Genomic DNA, 21,018 nt, shown 5'->3' with positions numbered 1-21,018 from the left:
AAAAAACACCAAGAAACAAACAACAAACAGCAACAACTAAAAATAAGTTATTTTCTCACCTCCGGAAACTGAATTCAGCATTGCTAGAATGTGACTGGGCTTAAAGAATTTGTTTGTAGATGTCTATAGCAGAGTACTTATGCTCCTCCCATAGACAAAGGTGATTTATAGATACCCATTTTATGAAGTGGTGAATTCTATTGCAGACGTTTCTCTCCACTCCCTCCACAGAAGATTGAGTGTGACAAGCACAAGCGTACATGTCTGCACTGTAGACTTGTATGTTTCATCAAGTCATCCAACTTCATCCAACCCAGGTCTTGTTTGCAAGCAAAATTATGTTTAAATAGAGACACATTAACTAGTTTTCCATTACAAATTAATAAGGATATAGTAATACTGTTACGGTAATACAATGAAACTATATTAGTTATATCACTTTCTTATCTAGAATTCTGTGAGATGTCTTCTACCTTTTTTTTCTATTTCTAAATTTACATTTACTATTGTTCTTATTTTTTAAGGTTTGGAATGCTTCTTTTAACTTTTGCTTCTTGCACTGGTAGCATCAAATTGAAAGAAATGCCGAAAAGCTTCAGGGTTAATGCAGAATTGGATTTATCCTCTCTCTATTTGAAGATCTTGCTTTGTACAACTTTCAGAACTGTAATCAAGAGTATTGTAATATTACAGAACTACATCAAGCAGATGATTATAGCAGAAATTATCAGGAACTGGTATTGTTCCAGAAGTGTTGCACAATTACTCACTCTCAACACTGTCAGTTACAAAAACTGAAATTCATCTGCTTATGGTCTGTTTACTATCACAAGCAATGCTGGCATTCTGAGGCAAACAAAAAGGAAAATAAACAACCGAGGAGATTCATCACAGTAACTTCCAACTTCCAATAACTTCCAACAGCAATACAGACAGCTACGTTTGAGATTCTTCTTTAGATTCCCATTGTATTCAAGGAAGTGACTTGTAAGACATGATTCATTTAATTCAAAGGCAGAAATATGTCTATTACTTTTCACTGACTCTAACAGGAGTGCAGCCAACAAACTCATATAAAGTCACCTACCCCACAAATGTGAAACATATTCATCCCACTGATACTGCTTGGAAATTTTATAGATAGTTGTGTTGTCTCAACAGCTATTTCACAAGTTTCACACCTTCTTAATACATAGCAGTATCTATAGTGCGTCTATGGCATCTGCTAAATTCCATGTATCTTATCAATTGAAAAAAGCTAGGATAATGAAGTAAAACATGAGTTTTATAAGTTTCAGTAACTTAAACCTCCTTTTTTTTTTTTTTTTAACTTCTTTTGTACAAGTAGTGCTGTTGTGTATAGCATGCTTAAACAGCTCCTGCTTTTCCATCTCTGCTGGGTTGGCTTTCAAAAGTATTGCACATCTAAAATTAATTCAGAAACATTAATGTGTTTATAAACTCTCTTTGTAAGTATTTAAGCATATGCAAGCATACTGAAAATGAGTACAAATCCCACTGCACTGTTTTATTGTGTAAATATAATTTCTATGTATTCTAAATCCCTAAACATTTCCCTACTTCAAGTATACTTTTATTACTCCAATAATATTGTACTTATCCTTGAAAAAAGAGAAATTCAAATTCACAAATCCTATTCTGTACAGTGTTAAAATTTTGTATAGAATCCTACTTATTTTAACCCTACTTTAATATTCTTTCATCACAGCTATAATTCCCAACAATATTAAGTAGCTGATACATTATCTTGACATTCTTGATGGCTCCCTCTTTAAGTAGCAGTCTTCAGCTTTGTTCCTAAAAACTTTTTTTTTAACATAAAGAGTTTTCTGCAATGTGTTTTATTTCTTTACATTTCCTTACACTTCTATACTCAAATTTTGCATAAAACTTTTTTTTTGTTTGTTTGTTTTCTGACTATGTACTCTCTTTCTGAATAGCTAACTATTTTGGACACTCTCAGAATTTCTGGTATCTGCAAACTGCCACCTAACTACATCCTCTGCAACTACCGTCCTTTGTAGCTGTAACTGTCATCAGTCTTATTCTGTTCTCAGTCATTAAGTGTCAGATAGTAACTCACAAACTATTTTTCCTCAACTGTTAGTCTAGTATAGCATAAAATGGACACATATCATGTATAAGCTCCTGCAGTACTTGTCTCTTTTTTTCTATGCCTAAAATTGGTTCAATAAAAGCTGTTATCTATCACAGGGTGACAATGACAGGAGCGCCAAAAGGCTTGTCTCTACTGGTAAAATAAATAAAAAAATCTAACAGATATTACATGTAATTGAAGTAATTTAAAACTCTTTGAAAACTTTTTGTAAATTGGAAATTTTAAAAGTTCCTGGTATTACAATGATGTGGAATGTGTAATAATGTATTTATTTTTCAGATATTGTAGGTCTAAGGAGATTTTTTGTATACTTCAATTATAAAAACATTTAAAACATACAAACTTGTGCAATTTTTATTTTAATGAAGATGAGAAGTTCATTAACGAAGATAAATATTTCATTAGATGTTAAATAAAACAAAGAGATTTTTTGGCTTCTCTCAGCACAAAATTCCTTTGAAAGATTAATTAATACATGCAAATTATGCAAATTAGACCCATGCAAATATTTTATGAAGACAATTAAGGGAACCATTAATTACTGCTTTTTTTGCTTCACTGAGATTCATTCATTTAATTTTAATTTCACTTTAACTGTTTTGATGTATAATCTTGCAGCTAAGAACTTTATCTTTCCTAGTGGGTCACTTAAACTTATAAATTTCATCAAGTGAGCAACAACAGAAATCTGTAAAGATATTCTCTGGGCTGTGTTTAGTATCAAGAGAAAATTTTGACACAATGCACTCCTAGAAACTGCAAAACTGGAAGGGAATGTGAGCTCATTCTTGGACAAGGTTCAACTGCTGGAAAAGCAATTAATTTGCTTTGGCTGTGCTAATATAGGGGAATTAGAAAGTGTGACACAAGACAAATAGAAATAATTAGTTCTCCAAAATGATGTTCTCATTAATATGGTTTGAACAGTAGAAATAAAAAACATTATTGTGGCATGTCTGCATTCTGTCCCTAGCCACAGGAGGTAGAACAATGCTAGATACAGCATTTTTTCACCTTTGTAGTTTGTATGGTAGGAGCATTTATTTTTATCTTTTTATTAAAGAAAAACAAATTACGAACCTGATTCTTTTATCTAAAACCTATTGAGCTTTCAGAGAGCATTAGAGATCCTTAGACTTCTTAACTGTTTTCTTCCTAACAAAATATGAAATTATAAATACAACCAAGCTTTTAACAAAAGGTGCTAAATTGATACTTTGATTACAATATATTTATACATTTAAATATTTTATAATATATAATATCCATATATACAGTATATATACTGTAACTTAAGCTTCTACAGCAAAAAATTGCTCTATCAAAAGAGTTTATGACATCCTCTCCAAATACAAAAGCATAAATTTTCTTTTTACATGAAGTGACTATACATGCATGTGTTGGAAAAAGTATACAGAGGTATATTTTTTGTTACTCTCATTCTTAACACTTAGAGCAAACAAATCACCTGCACTTTTCACAGAAAGAGACCTTCAGAAGGCTAAGAACACCTATACTCTATATTCTGTAGCTTGTTGCAGAATTAAAAGTAACATTATGTGGCATGCTCAATACATGAACTCAATTCATCAATAAGTGGTATGCCTTCCAGCCATCTACCACATTCAAACTGAAGGCAAATCCCTTCAGTCAGAGTTTTCTTGTGTACATATGTTGTATCTCAAGTCAGATAATAAATTGCAATGATTTAACTTATTTCTTCTTACAGTTAGGTACCAAATCTGCAGCACCTGACTGAAATTGAGATTTTTTTCATTAAATTTAAGAAGGGAGAATATGTTTGTGGCCATGCCTATCTTCGTATTTTTTTTATACAGGATTATTGTCAGTAAGAAAATTCTAAAGCACAGCCTTCACAGAAGTTAAGTGAAAATGTCTAAGAAAATTTCTAGAAGTCACAGTTTAGTAGGTAATTCTGTGTAAGTATATCCTGTCTTCAAGGAAATGTATTGGAGGCCTCTACCTTGAAGTTCAGACCCTTGAAACTGTCCTATCTGAATGAAGAGTCATTTACTCTTCAACAGTGTGAATAAACTACTATCATGCTCTTAGCTTGGTAGATATGTAAGTGCTCATTAAACACATGGTTAAATGACCATAACACTTCCAAAATAGTGGGGAGCACCTTTTCCCTTGACCATCAGTTTTGTTGGCAGTCAGTTTGTTTGTAGACTTTTGTTAAATGTGGCTGTCTTCAATGACTTTTTTCTAGTCAAATCTTGCAATTATCCATGTCTTACAACTCCACAGTCGACTTCCTGGGCTTTTCTTGGCTAGCCTTTGAAATAAGTTTTTGATATTCACTCCTCTCTCATTGTCAGGATCTTATTTTCCATCACCTGATTAATCTCATTCTGTTTGATCTTTTTGGATTCTACTTCAACTTACTGTTTTAGTTTCTCAGGGCTGAGATCTTCCTCCCATTGTCTCTCTCTCTCTGAGCTTCATATCTCAGTAACCTAATCCACAAACAGAAATTCAGCTACCATATCTATGTTGAAAATAGACATAGGTTCTTTGTACTCCAGTTCTATTCTATTTTTCCTCTTAACCCTCTTCCTGTTTTCTTGATACTCTGCATGAATGCTTAGGTCCTACGACTATCCATGGTTGCAAAAACAGAGCTGGTAATCCTGCACCCCTTCAGAATCCTTCTCCTATTTGTCAGCATGACTCTTAGTTGCTATGAATCACTCTTTTCATCTGGTCTGTAAGTTGAAGTTCAGAATCAAGGCATCTTGCTTGTTTGCTACTTCTGACTCTTCATTACAATCTAGTGTCTAAAATTCTTCTCATAAAAAGTCTCTGCCATTCACTTCTTGTCCTCACTAGCTACAAATTCATATTCTGTTTCTCCTTATGTCTTGTCTGCTAGAGCTTACTTCTGTCTATGTTGTATAAACAAAATCATATGGCAAAAATATTTCCTAGACTGCTCCTTTGAATTGTCACTCGTTCTGAAGTTCTTTCACTGGCTCTTCCCTTTTAACAACTGGAAACACAGTAGTTGAAAGGCTTTGCCTTACCCTTCACTTTGCACATTACTCTTTATCAAAATCTCACAAAGTGGAGATCCTTACAGAGTGTTGTGGGGTTTTTTATTCGTTTCAGTTAGCTAGTTTGATTTTTTCCCCTATTTCTCTTCACAGTTAAGAAGACTCTCATACAATGTTCACCTAACTAACTCATTACGACCCTTCAGGCTTGAAATCTGATTTTATACAAGAGTCTGACAGCAAGACCTGAGATCCGGAAAGGTAAGGTAACTGAATCAGGATTGTGATCAGGAACACACGTAACTTCCCACATCATTCAAAAAAATAATTTAACATCACGATCATTAACATACCATAGTCACCACCTCACTCAAAATATTTGTGTGAAGCATTATGGGAAATGACATTAGCTATATTTCTTTATTAATTTTTGATTTAATTAGTCAGGAATGAGGACAGTAATTTCAAGAACACAGTAGGTTGTCTAGGATGAGTGTGGATGATCACATCAAAAGATTTCATTAATATTATTGCACCATTATTGATGTTAGAGGTATTTATCTTATGTAAGAAAATAACTGAAAACCGAATATTCGTAAATAACTAAAAATACCCTTGCTCTTGTTGTTGTCATAGCATATATGAAGACAGCTTTGTATTTGAGGACTCAATTTTAATTAAATGCTATATCTTACTGATTTGACCAAAATTTCAAAAGGAAAGCATGTATTAATGCATGCATGCTTAGCACTTAGCTCCTGACATACAGAAAGCTGATACTGGTTTATCTTCTCTTCTTTGTATGGTGTATAGCAGAGTATTGGGCCTGTCTGAAAAGCAGGAAGTTGAAGAAAGAAATTTAGCAGCAGTTTGGGTTAGGTATTTGGCAAAACCTTGATAAATAACCCATTCCTCATTAATTTACTCTAGGTTCAAATACTTTAAATATCATTATTAACATTATTTAACTAAACTGGTTATGATACTTAGTTAGAAGTAACAGAATCTAGAGTTTATATCAGGTCTTTTTGCTGACAACAGAACACACAAGTCTAGATGACTACGTAAGGAGTAATTATGTAAAATTTTTAAAAAAGAATTAAATAATACTAGGCAACATATGTTGTCACTGCATTTCAAAGCTATGACTAACAAAGAAGAGATCTAACAAAACTTATATCACGTGTACTATGTCATTACTCTGATATTCAGAATCCAGCCATTGACCTGAGAATGTGTAGAACAAGCATGAATTACATGTTACTTGAGTTCTGTTACCATGAAGTCGTGGAACATAAATTCCACGATCAATATTCAAGCTGGTAAATTCATTCTAGTTTTGCGTATGTCCATATAGTGACATAGTATAAATGAAGATATAAAAGGGAAGGCAAAAAAATGAAAGGCAGAATGAAAATTTAAGCTCATGCAATATTTAAATTCAGTCCCTGACCTACCACACATTTCTGACATAGCTTTGATCAAGATCCTTAGCCACTCTATAATTGCTTTGTTCTGCATCACAGGAATATTTTCTGTTGTGAAAATTAAATAAATTAAAGATTGCGAAGTTGTTCAGATATTAAAAAAATAAGATTTCTACTAACTTTCCAGTTACTCCTAACATAGCTAAAAACAATTTATTGGAGACAGACCACAAATCTGCAAACTGCAATAATTATTGAAAAGAAATGGTAATTCTGTTCACTATAACATGTATCCATGTAGAAACATTATATACTGGCTGCTTTGAAAGTAATGCCTCCTGTTTTATGTAGGTTGCTCAAAAAGTAATGCCTCCTTTTCATTTCCACAACAGCTACGAAATGGACAATAACACTATTTGATGGAGTAAATTCACAAGACACTATCTTTCAACACAGCCATGCATTTTCACCAGCAATGAACCAGAGCCTGCATTCTACACTCATAAAAGTCTGCACCAACAGAGATGACTGACTGTTTCACAACTGCTATGATAGTACCATTGGTAGGCAAATGTTGCCCATGCAGTCCATCTTTCACTGGTCTGAAAAGATAGAAAACAGAAGGTACCAGATCTAGACTATACAATGGATGTATAGTAGAACAATCCAGTCAAGACTGGAAATGTGCTTCACAGTCTTCAAACTGGCATGGGACCTGGTGTTATTGTGTTGCAAGAGAATGGGTGTCTTCTTCTCTGGCCTGAGTTAGGTAGGAAGTTTGAGCCCCTAGTTCAGTCAGCATAGCAATGCAGCAGTCAGAGTTGATGTTTGTGTAAGTTCCTGGAAATCCAGAAGGATCACCTCTTTTCTATTCAAAAAGACCATGCACATCACATTACCTGTTGAGTGCTGAGTCTTGAATGTTTTCTTCCATGGGGAATTCACATGTTGCCACTCCAGTTGCAACTGCCATTTTGACTCTGACTCATAGTGGTGACACAACATCTCATCACTGGTAATGATGTGATCCAGGAAATTGTCTCCTTCAGCCTTGTGTTGGTTCAGCAGGTCCTGACCGAAAGTCTTCTTTCTTATTCTGTGTGAGCATTTGTGAGACTCACCTGAAATAAACTTTGTCGTATTGCAATGTTGCCACCATAATTTCCAACATACTGAAGCCAATATTCAGCTCCAAATACAGTCCCTTGCTTGTAATTCGCTGATTCATGCCGATGAGCTGATCAAGACGCATTTCAATTCATGGTGCAACAGCTGTGTATGGCTGTTTGTAATGTGGCTTGTCTTTCACATTGCTTTTACCACTGCTGAAAAGCACCACCTACCGCCTCACTGTGTTCATATCCACTGTTTGTCCTCCATCAACATTCAGAAAGTGTTCAGAAAGCTCAGAATGCCAATGGATGCAATTTTTTCCACATGGAGGAATTCAGTGACACCCCTTTGCTTCATACACACTTCCATGTCAGGCGCCATTTTGTCAGACTGCCCTCTGCTTCCATCGGTCGCATAGCAACAAAATTTAATATACTGGAATAATGGCGGGAAGGTTCTACCTCTATTTGCCATACCACCAACACACGCTTCTGACATTGCGGATCAACTTAATAAAATAGGAGGCATTACTTTTGAAGCAGTCGTTGTACAAACTAGTCAACAGATAAAAAGATATAGAGAAATTATGCCACGAATATTCATATATTTCCAGTAAAAGTGTTGGAAGAAGAGTCCTTTTGAAAACAGCACCATAATAAGTATCTTTTCAATAGTAACACGAGGAGTAAGCAAATTGCATTGTATATCACTCAAATCATGAATATAATATGTTTAGAGGTGTTCTAAACAAGCCAAAAAGTCTTGATTCAACATCTGGTATGACCTGAGAATTCTGTGTATCTTCCAGTTGATGCTCCAGGCAGTACTGGATCTTTAGCAGATCTGATTAACCCTGTGTGGATGTCTCAGATGCCCTGAGGAATCTCAAATGGCATTAGTCATCTGATTGAATCATTTTTTAAACTGTCTAGGATTTAATATTAAGATAAGGGTATCTTATCTTCTCTATGAATATCTTTTTTCAGAGCTTCAGACTAGTAAGAATGAAGTGGAAAATTGATGATGACTTTCCTTGGTAGATTAAAAGCCTTCTACCACATGGCTTGCTAAAAATTTTTCTTCTTCTTTCAATACAGGTGGTGTTTAACAGTGAAAAACAGACACTGAACCGGATAGTCGTTTTAAATCTGATTTAATTTAAATTCAAGATTTGAAATCGAATCCAGATTTGATGTTTCTTTTTACCTACCAAAGCTGCAGTACCTTTCAGGAAGAAGAATTGGATCTCCTTGTCTAAAGATTTATTCTTATGTGTTTTAAGAGAATGAAGTTAACTTACTGACTACTAATTCGTGCTAGTAGCTTTCTGAAGCACATTCCTTTTAGTAGAACTGAACATTATTGCTGTTATTTTGACATAGGGATCATCCCATTTTTGCTTTGCATGAAAAGTCACGACAAGGAAAGCACAACTATTAGAAAAATCTCAAACCTAGAAGTTTTGAGGTCTGTTGAGGTCTGTTGAAGTCTGTTGGTCTTAATGAATTCATAAAAGAATGCACTGCTACTTTTGACAGGAGTAGTTCTTTCATAAGTGGATGATACACAAACAAGAGGTGTTTTTTTGATCTCTATGGCAGTTTAAAAACCAAATGCCAAGAAACAATCTCTATGACATACATTACAGCTGACATAATGCCACTTTCCTTCAGTGGTCTAAAAAGTAGTAAACATGGCTGAGGGAAAAAAAAAGGAAAAGAGAGAAAAAGGGTCAGCCCTCTACACTGTGAAGAGGCAAACACTGACAAAGTTTACACTCACCAAATCTAGCTCTAAAATAAATGGGTTTATAGTTCCATTGTGAATAAATTAGAAATGCACTTTGTTTTCATCTGTTTTATGATAGTCTATAGAAACACAATTTCACTGAAATGATGTTTAATTTTCTAAATCAGTTTTTCACCTTAGTTTATAAAATGTATTTTAGTTCTTTCTTAAGAAGGGAAAAATGTGATATCAGCTGAAGAGACTATGTTAGAAATGTATATTTTACTAGTCTGCTCAGGTTTCTGTTGATTTCTGAAAGTGAGGATGAAGGGAACATAAATCGGATGGCAGCTTGCAGTGTCCAACATTCCTAGATAGCAAGACAACTGGGATGACATCACTAGCCTATGTGTTAGGTAAGAATTCATCCATCTTACCTTTAAATAACATGAAATTGGACCAGAGAGGGAGTAAGAAATTAGTGAAAATAAAATAAGTCAGTTCTACAATCTTATAGTTTTTTTTTGTCACTGTGTTTTACTTAATATCCTTATTGTTCTGAATTTTTCCACTTCACTCTGTTCTTGCTTTTTAATTAATTTTACACATAGCTTCTTAAAAAGTGCACTAGAGTACCACGTTGGAGGAAAGCCTCTGATTGATTAATCATTTATCTCAGTAGAAAAGCCATGAATATATTTATTTGATTTCTGGTACCTTTGTATATACACATCTATAAAATGATATGTAAATTGCAAAAGATAGCTATTTCAAAGAAAATGTGGAAAAGTTTATGTGTGCGTTAAATGAGGGGGCTCTACAAGAATGTTTTGCAACATACATGTAACTTTTTATTAACTCTGTGCTCTCTCTTTGCCTTTTTGGCGATAAATAACAGTATTGTATAGCTCGAACTTTAAAGGTGTAGCTAACAATGACCTATGAACACTATGAAACAGTTGTCTATTTATAGGTTACTGCCTGCAATCAATACCACCTTCTGTTTAAGTTAATCAATGTTGTCTTTAATTGATTAGCTTGGGTTGAAAACCTGCCAAAGCACTGAACTTCTAAACAGAGGGATAGAGAATATGCTTACTACTGTTTGGTTTCCATGCATTGTAAAATCATTTCAGTATTTATTCATGGTCATGGAAATATGAAGCAAAATAAATCTTCATTGAACACTTCCTCAGTGAGTATTCAGATGTAAACTATAAAAGGGAAACAAACAGCTAGAGATGTTGTAAATGTCTATCATACAATCTATGTTTAAAATCTGAACTGTACTTCATTGTTTGCCAAATAAAACAAAAAAAAATCAGGAAAAAATGTTCTTTAAGACATTAAGCTTGTAAAGCTAGCAAAGCTTATTCTTCTCTGGGAAAATAAAATGAAATATATTGAGTACAGGGAGAGAGCCCAGCACTTTCTGAAATGTACAAAAAATAAAGCAGTTATTTGCAGAGATATTCACTCTGCAAAAGTAATGAAATTCAAGGTGGTACACACAGATTAATGTTGTTATTTATTATTATGTATATAATTTCATTGAAGAGCATAGCATTGCACAGATGAATAATAAGTGCATGACCCTGATGTTAATACAAGGAGCTACACTCTGCAGTCAAAAAGCTACTAAAGTTTAAGGCACTAATCAGATGTAAAATGAAGCATTGTAAGTGTGCATGACTGCATGCAAGAACAATGTTTAACAAACAAATATTTTAGGAAGACTGAGCAAAAATAAAATAGAATAGGGTGGGCTCATCAAATAGATTTAATAAAGCAGCTCCATTTAATGTCTCTGAGGGATATTCAGTGAATTTCTAACAGCTCCCACCCCACTAGATCTGAAAATATCTTTTTGTGAGCATAAGACAAAAGAGAAGAGCACTGCAGAAAGCACTCTATCCTTCAGCTTCTAAAATTAAATACTGCACATGCATACATTTTAACCAGTACATCAATTTGTTTGACAAACTCTGGCATGCAGAGAAAGATCAATAAAAAGACAGCAGACATCACTTCCTAGTAGGTCACTGTGACAGTTTTGCTCCATTCTGTTTTCTTTTTCACACTTCTTTGAGAGCTCAGCTCACTACTCTTACCTAGAAGTGCTATAAAATTCCTCTCTTGTGAATGCAGGCATAACCAAAGCTATAGAGATACTGGAAGTGGCTGTTTTACTGAACTTCAGAATCTTAAGAATAGAAAGCTGAAGGAAGAAACCTGACTTAAAAAAGCAGATCTCTGTTAGATTGCTGATGATGATGCTGATGACTGATACATTCTCGCAAAATGGTGATATTTCATAAATATAGACAAACCTTCTTGCTGTTTAATTCTAGGCTGAAAAATACTCCTTTCTGAGTTTTCCTTAATAGAATAAATGGAAATTATTAGACAAATTTTTAAAATGTGGCCTAATGAAATAGCAGCCTCAGTGGTCTGAAGACCAAGAATGACTTTCACAGAAAAGTTCTTTTTAAAAAAAAAGTCCACTGGTTTGTCACTGCTGTGTTATTGAACCTTTTAACATTTCTATGGATCTAGAATAGTCAGTTGTTTGTTTCCATAAACAGCCTAACTAAATAGCAGATGTTTCCTTGGGCAGTTATTCAATATATCTAGGAAAAAAAAAAAAAACTCTTTGCGTTCCAGACTTCTGACAGCTTTGTTTCCAGCTCCTGACTACTTTTCCCTGCTGAAATGTTCAACCTTTACAGCAGGCCTTCACAACAGGTGGGCTGTGGGTCTCTTGCAACTTGAAAAACCATTTGTTTGGCCCATCAGCAGCTGAGAAGCATCATGTACTGTTTGATTTGCTCAGCTGCCAAGATGATGGCAGCAACAAGATGTCCAGCAAAAAATGCATATCTAGCTTATCACTGATCCCTCAGAATGCATGTATCTTCTAGTCAGCCACCTAGCGAACCAGCAGACACATACCTCAAGTTCATACACACATGTTGCCACACCAGTCAAAGTGGAGTAGTAAGAAAGATTTGGCATATTCACAAGTAGTATCTGGGATAGAGGGTAGGGGATTGCATTTGGTTGAGAGGAAGAAGGAAAATGGGAAAATAATAATTTGAAGGGAGCTAAAAAAATGCTGAATTGGGTCAGCAGAGAAGTAGGAATCACTTGGGAAAGTAAAAATTCACTTCCATTCTGAAATGACCTGAAAACCCAATTGAGAATCCTGGCTCTCTAATAAACTCAAGCAACTTTCTGCTAGAAGTCCCATGCAATAATAAATGAGTAACAACAAATCCATAGCACTTACTAAGCAGCAATAAAAATGGAACAACTCATGAACAAATGTCAATTAAACCAAAATGCAGAATTTACAAGTTGATAGATAGAATAGATAGAGCTATTTACGTTTCTAAATCGGGTACTTTTCTTTTCTTGGGATTAATTCATTAAAACTATAGAGAACATATGATTGTTGGTTTACATGTAGAGGATGATGGCTAAACAGAAATAGACTTATATTGGCCATCATAGTCGATATCATGAGCAAAATAAATGAAAAAAAGGCTAAAGAAAAGACATTTTATTTAAATACACTGCAGAGAGAACGCATCTCCCAAGAAAAGAAAGAGATGACGATACTGAAAACTGATTAGCTAATTTGAAAGTAGTCTTGCACCAGAATATGTTTCCTATCAGTAATTTGTAAACAATATTAATCTTCTTTAAGTCCAAAAACAAACTCATAAAGTTGAAGATCTAGAGAAATTAGAACAACAAGCCTGGTGCAGGTGGACTTGTAAATAAAGAGAGAAAATAGAACTAGAGGGAGTGACTGAGACTGGTTGGACAAATTGACAGAAATCAGGCACTGGAAAACACTGTGAAAGGAAGCTAGTAACAAGAAATGGTTGGCTGACAGTAGCTGAGACCAAAGCTGAGAGACCACATGATTTGGATTCACTAGACAAGAACAGGACCAGTGGTTGAAAACAGAAAGAAAGACGTGACAGAGCACAGTGCAACAAAGTCATGTTCAGTTATCTGAAAAGAAGTCTCTCTGAGGGAGAAATCTTGACAAGTGTATATGGGGCATAAAGACAGATATCTGGGGATGTCTGGATCTTGCTTAAGAAGAGTATTAGGTTCAAGAATAGGATAGGAAGATAGGAAGTTGGAATTATGACGGGATATAAATAGAAATCTGGACAAGGATATTAGGACTGACACAAACACAGACTAGAGCTTGATGGAGACACTGTTAAAAGAACTATGTGTTGCAAGAATAATGAAAGGAAGGATGTAATGCAATCCAAGGCTATCTTCATTTATCTCAAAAAATGTCTGTAAAACACTCATGTCAAAATGGTCATTCCTTAGAGCAGTGTGGACTACTCATAATCATGTATTACAGCTTACTGGCTGCTTTGTTTGGTTTATCACTATGAAACTAAAGGTTCAAGTCCTACTATATCCACAAGGTCATCAGATATCTTTTCATAATGAAACTTTTGACTCTCTAGTTTACTTATAAAGAAGTAAACCCTAAGAAATGATCACCTGTAACACTAGGACATTATTCAAAGCTAAAGCAAAACATACAACTGTTAGGAAATTTTAAAATTAAGATTTAACATATTAAAGAAATTGAGATAATCTTCCATATCTCTTCTGTAAAGCATGATGGCTAGTGACAAAAATATTGTATATACACCAGGTATTATTTAAAGCATGAGAATACACTGAGTACTGGAGATAAAGAAAATATTGGATAGGTATCCATTTATTCAGCTCCACTCTCATCCCCTGAACTGAATGAAGTACTGTGCAAAATACAGTATCTAATCACATAATTAAAGATTATATCACAATGCATATACAAAGATGACAGAACAAAGATGCGGAAGACAACCTTAATTCTACCACTTCCTAATTTTGGAATGCTTGACTTTACAGTCCTGATAATGGCTTTTTCCAATAAAAGTTTTTGATCTCACAAGAAATATAATCACATAGTTAGACATGCTTTTGTCAAGATTTTTACATCAGACCCGTGTACACAAGGCTTACGGAATGACTGAAAGTTCCTTTTCAGTGTGGAAGCCCTTCAGATAGCTATCTTTCAAACATTGCAAGAAAGCATCAAAGACTATAATTTGCTTAGATTATTACACTGATTTTGCTTGTTGAAAAATAGATTAAACAAGTCTCAAACCAATACAGAAAACAATTTAGGTTAGGTTTTCAGACAAATAACTGAAGCTGTATCTAAGCAATTGTTATTAACATTGAGGGCAGCTACAGGGCAGCATTTTCCTATTACTTAGGCAGCAAAATGTGCCTTTTAGGTCCCTGGCATATGCAAAATTAAATCATAATTTATTTCTCTTCATCTGTAGCCTTCATTGATCTTAAGAGTAATTTCAATAGAGGACTATGCATACAGTCAGTATGCTGAGTTGCAGAAGTTCTCTTTCTCTGTTACTGGATCTGCTAAACATTTCTATTTCCTGACCTGTCGTTCCTGGGAGGGAGCAAGTATCTCTGTTTGTTTGCTGATGAGATAAAGAGTTTGAGAAAGACTGTGAATGGAGGAGAACAGATGGTCCTGGAAACTTTCCTGTGCATGGCAACTGAATGGCTTTTTCACAGGAGGAACAAGTAGTCTGAAGCCATTTAACTTTATACTTAACTGTATTCTTAATATCAGCATACAGAAGAGATGTAGAACTAGGTTAATGGTGAGAAAAAACAGTCTATGTGAAAGGACTTACTAAAAGCTCATTTTGCTAAGGGATGAAGAGAGTATAGAGAAAGGCCGATAATCTGCTACAAAGTATATCTGCAGAGTATAAGGACATGGTGTATAAAATTTGATTGATGGACAAAGGGAACTTTGGAAAGCACTAGAGAAGAGTTCATAGAAAGGGAAAAACTGAAATATTGGAATAGACAGGAGAACTTCAGAGAATACACACAATGCAAAGGATCTCCTGAGATACCTGGGGAAAAAAAAACGCTGAAATAATAAGTGGGAGAATTCATGGGAACTGAGCAGGGTAAGAAAAGGCTGTTAGCAGAGACTGTGGGAACTGGCTTTAGAAAAAGCTGGAATAAGGGTATGAAGAATTTTGAAAGAAAGCAGAAAAGCTATTGGATGAAGCACTCCCTAGAAAATAGGAAATAAATGAAGATAAGCAAGACAACAATCTGAGACAGAGAATCTGGTTAAGCTTCCAGTTCTTATCAGAACAATTTTGGGAAGAAAGCACTAAAATGGAAGAATTTGGGAAAAAGAAAATGTGAAAGAGACACCACACTAAAGAAATCATCAGAGGGGAAGACAGTGTAAAGCAGAACTTCTTTAGATGAGTTTAGACAATACATAAAGAGAGCTGTGATTAAATAGAACAAAGATTACAAATGTATAGGATTTGGGAGGGAAATCATTAGGACATGGAAAAATGAATGTGGAATTTATACAGAAAAAAGAAAAAAAATAACGTTGGCAAACAAATACATGATAGGTAAGCAGATGGGGAAGAAAAGAATCAATGGGAAAAAAAAGGAAAGTAAGAGCAGCAGTAAATGTCATTGTTCTAAGTGCTTAGTAAGAGGTCTGGTAACAAACAGTATATAAAAGTAAACATTATCTTTGTATGGTACCTTTTTGTGTGGGATGAGGGGATCTTGGGAAACCGGATTGGGAGCTAGGCATAGGCATCTAGTGAACCTACAATATGTATGGAGAAGAGGATAATCTGCTTTATTATAAATTTAAACAAAAGCAAGAAAGAAAACATTTAAAACTAGTGTCTAAACCAGTTCGTAATAACTTAGTATCTGCATCTGTTAAAAATATCTACGTATATTTAGACTCACATTTGAGTTATTTATTATGATTACTTCTCAGTATTTTATGGATAGTCCAGCAAGATGTTGGCTATCCAATATTTAAAAATCAAATCAAAACAAAACCTAGAAAAACTATAATATCTGTTATTGCTTCTTTCTACTCATTTTCAAGCTCCTTTTTCTGAATGTCTTTCCTGTTTACAAGGCTTTATATGAACTAAAAGTGAATTTGAACACATTGAAAGGTACTACAGGATGAAAAATAGAACATACCCCATTTATTGATAAATACAATTACCTTTAACACTTAAATTAGTCCTATTCCTTGCAAACAAAAGTGACGATTACAATATTAACATTAAATACAGATCCAAATCTACAAGAATCCTTTTATTTACAATAGAGTAGATAAAATCTTTATTTTAAAATACTATTGTCTTTGCCTAGTATTTTCTTAAATGCTGAAATTATAGTTGATATTTCAATTATTTTACTTCCCCACTGAACACTGCAGCTATATTTGCTTAGTTATAGAATTGAATAGCATGCTTGATACAGTAAGTTTAAAAAAAATCTATCATGATTATGTATAAAGTTGTTATTATCCCAGATATTCTTTGATAAAGGAAGATATAAACACAGATATTTTAAAGGAATAAGAAAGGCATGAATACTTCCCTAGTAAGCATATTTTTCCAGAACCTGAAAGCATGAATGAAATATTACATTCTTTATTAGAGAATATACTGCATATTGTATAGAATAATTCTTCTATTGCACATACAGAAGTATAGTAAATATCATAATTAGATAAAATGTACAGAAATAATTGAAATTTTCAAAAATTGGAAGGATATACTCTTTGTTATCCCTGTGAGAGTTAAAAAAATTTCACCCACTGGAAGAAAGATTTTGTACAGTTTTGCAACTGAATTCTCCAAAGAGTCCACCTGCAGTGAGCATGCTTTTTCCTGGTGCTGAATGAAGTTCCTTCACTGAAACTGTCTATCCTCGTTTCTGCAAACTATTGTTCTGCTAAATATTGAAATAGCAACAGAGAAATTGTCTTTCCTTTTCTCTCAATCCTTCTCTTGCTGATACTAAGGAAGAGCTTGATGGGGAGGCAGGAGAAACTAGGAATAAATACTGAAAGACTTGTTACCAAACAGAAAAGGCTGTTAACAGGGAATGTTAATAGAGTGCAGACTCTAAAAAACACTGGACAAAGGAGGAAGGCAACAAAAAGGGTCACATACAGGAGAAAGATTTTGCAATAGAAGAAATCATTAGGGTGGCATGAAACTTAGTTCAGAAGAGAACAATGGAAGAATGGGTTCCTAGGGAATGGAAAATTAGTGGAGGGGGGAGAAGAAGTGAGAACAGCCACTGACAAAACTGAAATTAGAATAAGGAGAAAGAAACAAGGTGGAACTGGGACACGGATGTAAAGGAGTAACAAGGATACATGCTACTGGGGACACAGAGAAAAGGGAAAGGGAATCCTCCTTCCTGTAGTGGAACTGAATACAAAGAGTCCTAACACTTAGCATTACTGTTAATAACTATTTCAGAAACTGTCACTCCACAAAAAAATTGACCCATAAAGACAATAAACTTCTACATTTACAAACTGTGTTGTAAATCTACATGTTACACAGTTCCCAGTGGTAGACTTAGATGTTCCAAAATCTGATATAATGATTAAACTGAATATATTGAAAAATAAATAAAAAATAAATGTAAAAAAAAACATCAAAAAAAATCAACATTATTTAAATTCTATGTTAAGACGGAAAGAAGAGACAGGAAACGTCAGAACTAAGGTTGCCTTTGCAGTATGATCCAATACCATGACCATCATGGTTCAGTCTTTAAATAAATAACCATCATTGTTATTTTGTGAGGTTTATTATTTTTTTTTCTCATAACATCTTGGACAGATGAGTCAAGGAGAAGTCATCATTATTGAGAATGTTGTCTCTAAGACCTTGGTTTTATTTGTTGCAGAAATGTAAATGTACAAAAGGAGCATAAGCAGAGAATAGCTTGGTTATAAAACATAAATGCTGTTCCTTTGTAGTTTGGGACAAACCCTTTAGAATATACGCTTCCAAAATACTTTGTAATTATGTGTTCTCATCTTCTGAATATCTCAGCTCATAAAGGAAACCAAATTTAATGGGAACAGTGATTTGAACACAGTGAACACATAAAACAATTTGTCACGTCAGTCTTCCTGTGACTCTGATTCCCAGGTTTAAAATGGGAATACTGCAAACTTTGCTTCCTTGCAGGAATGGTCTGAAGATAAATAAATTAGTGTTTGCAAGGAACTCTGTTACTTCAGTGTAATAGAATAGCCTCCAAAGAAATTTCTCCAAAGAAAAGTTTGTCTGTGCGCCAAAGAAAATAACAAAATGTATGGTTTATAGCAAATGAGCATTTCATACTAGAATGATGTATCAAATGGTGCTTTGAGTTAGGCACATAATCTGTGGGAGGAGAAACAGGATTCTCAAACAATGTCACAACCTGTACCTACTTCCCAGGCAATATTCAAACTGGCATATTTCAACTTCTAAGCTATTAACTTTGCAGACAGAACACGCAATTTAAATCTGTTTTTGTTTGTCCCACAGAAGAACTTATTTCTTCTTTTGTATATGCTCAATACCTTTAAAGACTGACATCTTTTTCTGTTGTTACAGCCTCCTTGTGGCACACTAGTAACAGTTCTTCAGGAGTCAGTAAAAGTGATTAAATAACATACAGATTATGTCAAATGATACTGTTAAGATGATTGACTTCAAAATGCAAAGTAAAGGCAATTGAGTGTGATTACTGGTGCTAACCATTTTAGGCTTGCCTTTATAAAAAAGCATGTTCATTTACAATTGAAAACAAATGCTGTTTCTGCTGTTTAGTATTCATGTAGGTAGAATTAGAATTGTTGACTGGAGAGGATATTATAACACAAATGCTATCTTAAAAATTTGTTCCTTACTAATATCTTGGTGCTTGCAATATATATACATTCAGATTCACAGGGAAAGAAATAAGGCTCTCTTTAGTATTTCATGTACAAATTTACTCAGCAGATTTGCTTTATTAAAGTGTAAATAATGGGATGTGGTAAATGAAAAATCCAGGAAGTGAATAAACAGTTTATTCACCATTAATGCTTACTGAAACACACCTTTCAGTAACTGCCACTGAATATTAGCTATGAAATTCTCATCTTGCCTTGAATGTTACCCATTAACTATTTGTACAGTTGAAAGGCTAACATGGTTTTAAATCAGCCTTTAAAAATAGTTATCCTAAATGCAACTATATATACTCACAAAAACTGCATTTAGCATATTTGAGATTCAAGCCTATATTGCTTCAAATTAATTCCTCTTCTTTAATTGCACAAGATAAACAGAAATGACCTATTAATTTAAAGAAAATCTACCACCACTGAATGTATTCTCTCCTATAAACAAGCAAGATGAACTTGACCTTGTTTGAACTTGTTTTGATGTGGCCCAGATGGTAGGCTACATGCTTGAATAGCAGTCTAAAGCTGAGGAAAAACTCATATACCAAGATCTAGATTTATAGCCTTTTGCAAATTCTTACCTTGTATTGTCCTTTCAGCATCTGTTCTGCCCCCACTGCGGTCAGCTTCTATCTCTGGGGTCAGAGAGTCTAGAAGCACAGAAAGGTAAGACTGACACATATTTCATTTGATTCTTATAGCCCTTTTTACAACCTGTTACTCTAAAGCTGAATTACAATACAATCAACCTTTGTCAGTTTTTTTTTTAATACTGAACAATGACTAGAGGCCAGAACAATTTTTTGTGAGACTAGGGAGATTAATGAGCAATAGATTTTTCAAGCATAAAGGTAGGATGAAAAAGAAGGAAAAAGAATGACTTCTCAAGCTAATCATATAAAATAGTCCTAGTTGGGATATTCTCTCTAGTAAATTTATTTGCACATGCTATATAAAGTAACAAAACAAAAAGGAGAGGGACATCACTTGAACAAAGGAGAGAGATTTTCCTTTTTTTCCCCCTCCCACCATGTTATAAATTTCATACTAACAAGATTCTTTAGACACTTAAATTGAAAATTAATGACAAAGAAGCAAAAGCTTGCTTCTTACCATTTAGGACTCTGAGACTATCTGTTGAAGCTGCTTGTTTCAGTGTCTGTTCTGCTTGCTCCCGTCGTTTAGTCTCAAATTCAAGTGCTTCCTGCAATTTCCTCTTTGCTTTCTTTTCCTTCTTTAACCTTTTCTGAATTATTGCTAGAAAGAAGAAAATCAGTGTACTCAAATTCAGATCTGAAACTTGGCCACACAATTACGTATTAAGAGTTCCAAGAAGCAATACAACTGTAACAGTTCATATAAATTGTGTAATTACACACTATCTATTTAAACTACCTGAAATTTGCTGGATTCACACATAGATTTTTAAAGAGCTACTGCTCTATACCATGCTATATTTTTTAATAAACAGATGAAGATTTGTGAAAGTGTAAAATGGAAAATCTTGGAAATCAATCCAAACCCCTTATATTAGAAACAACTGGACAGTGCCAGATCCCCAAGCCAACTAATTATTACTTTGCTTTCTCAAATGTAAAGGAAAATATTATGAAAGTAACAAAAATTCAGTGCAGAAAAACCTTACTTAGTAAATGTTCTTCCCGTTTCTTGTTCATATTCTACAAAGAAAGTGGTTGCAGGAACAGGATGTAAATG

General features: G+C 34.2%; 1 long non-coding RNA gene across 1 annotated transcript; it reads right to left on the bottom strand.

Moving 5' to 3' along the window:
• Positions 1-16,033: 16,033 nt before the first annotated feature.
• On the bottom strand, positions 16,034-20,586 carry LOC104917473. The gene is made up of 3 exons (XR_004162586.1): positions 20,416-20,586; positions 19,884-19,952; positions 16,034-16,137 (listed from the first exon to the last, which is right to left on the bottom strand). It is a non-coding gene; the product is annotated as an uncharacterized LOC104917473 (long non-coding RNA).
• Between the last annotated feature and the right edge of the window lie 432 nt (positions 20,587-21,018).

This window comes from Meleagris gallopavo, chromosome 1 (assembly GCF_000146605.3).
Source record: "Meleagris gallopavo isolate NT-WF06-2002-E0010 breed Aviagen turkey brand Nicholas breeding stock chromosome 1, Turkey_5.1, whole genome shotgun sequence".
In the NCBI taxonomy this organism is placed as follows: domain Eukaryota; kingdom Metazoa; phylum Chordata; class Aves; order Galliformes; family Phasianidae; genus Meleagris; species Meleagris gallopavo.
This window is presented reverse-complemented; position numbering and strand designations above follow the sequence as displayed.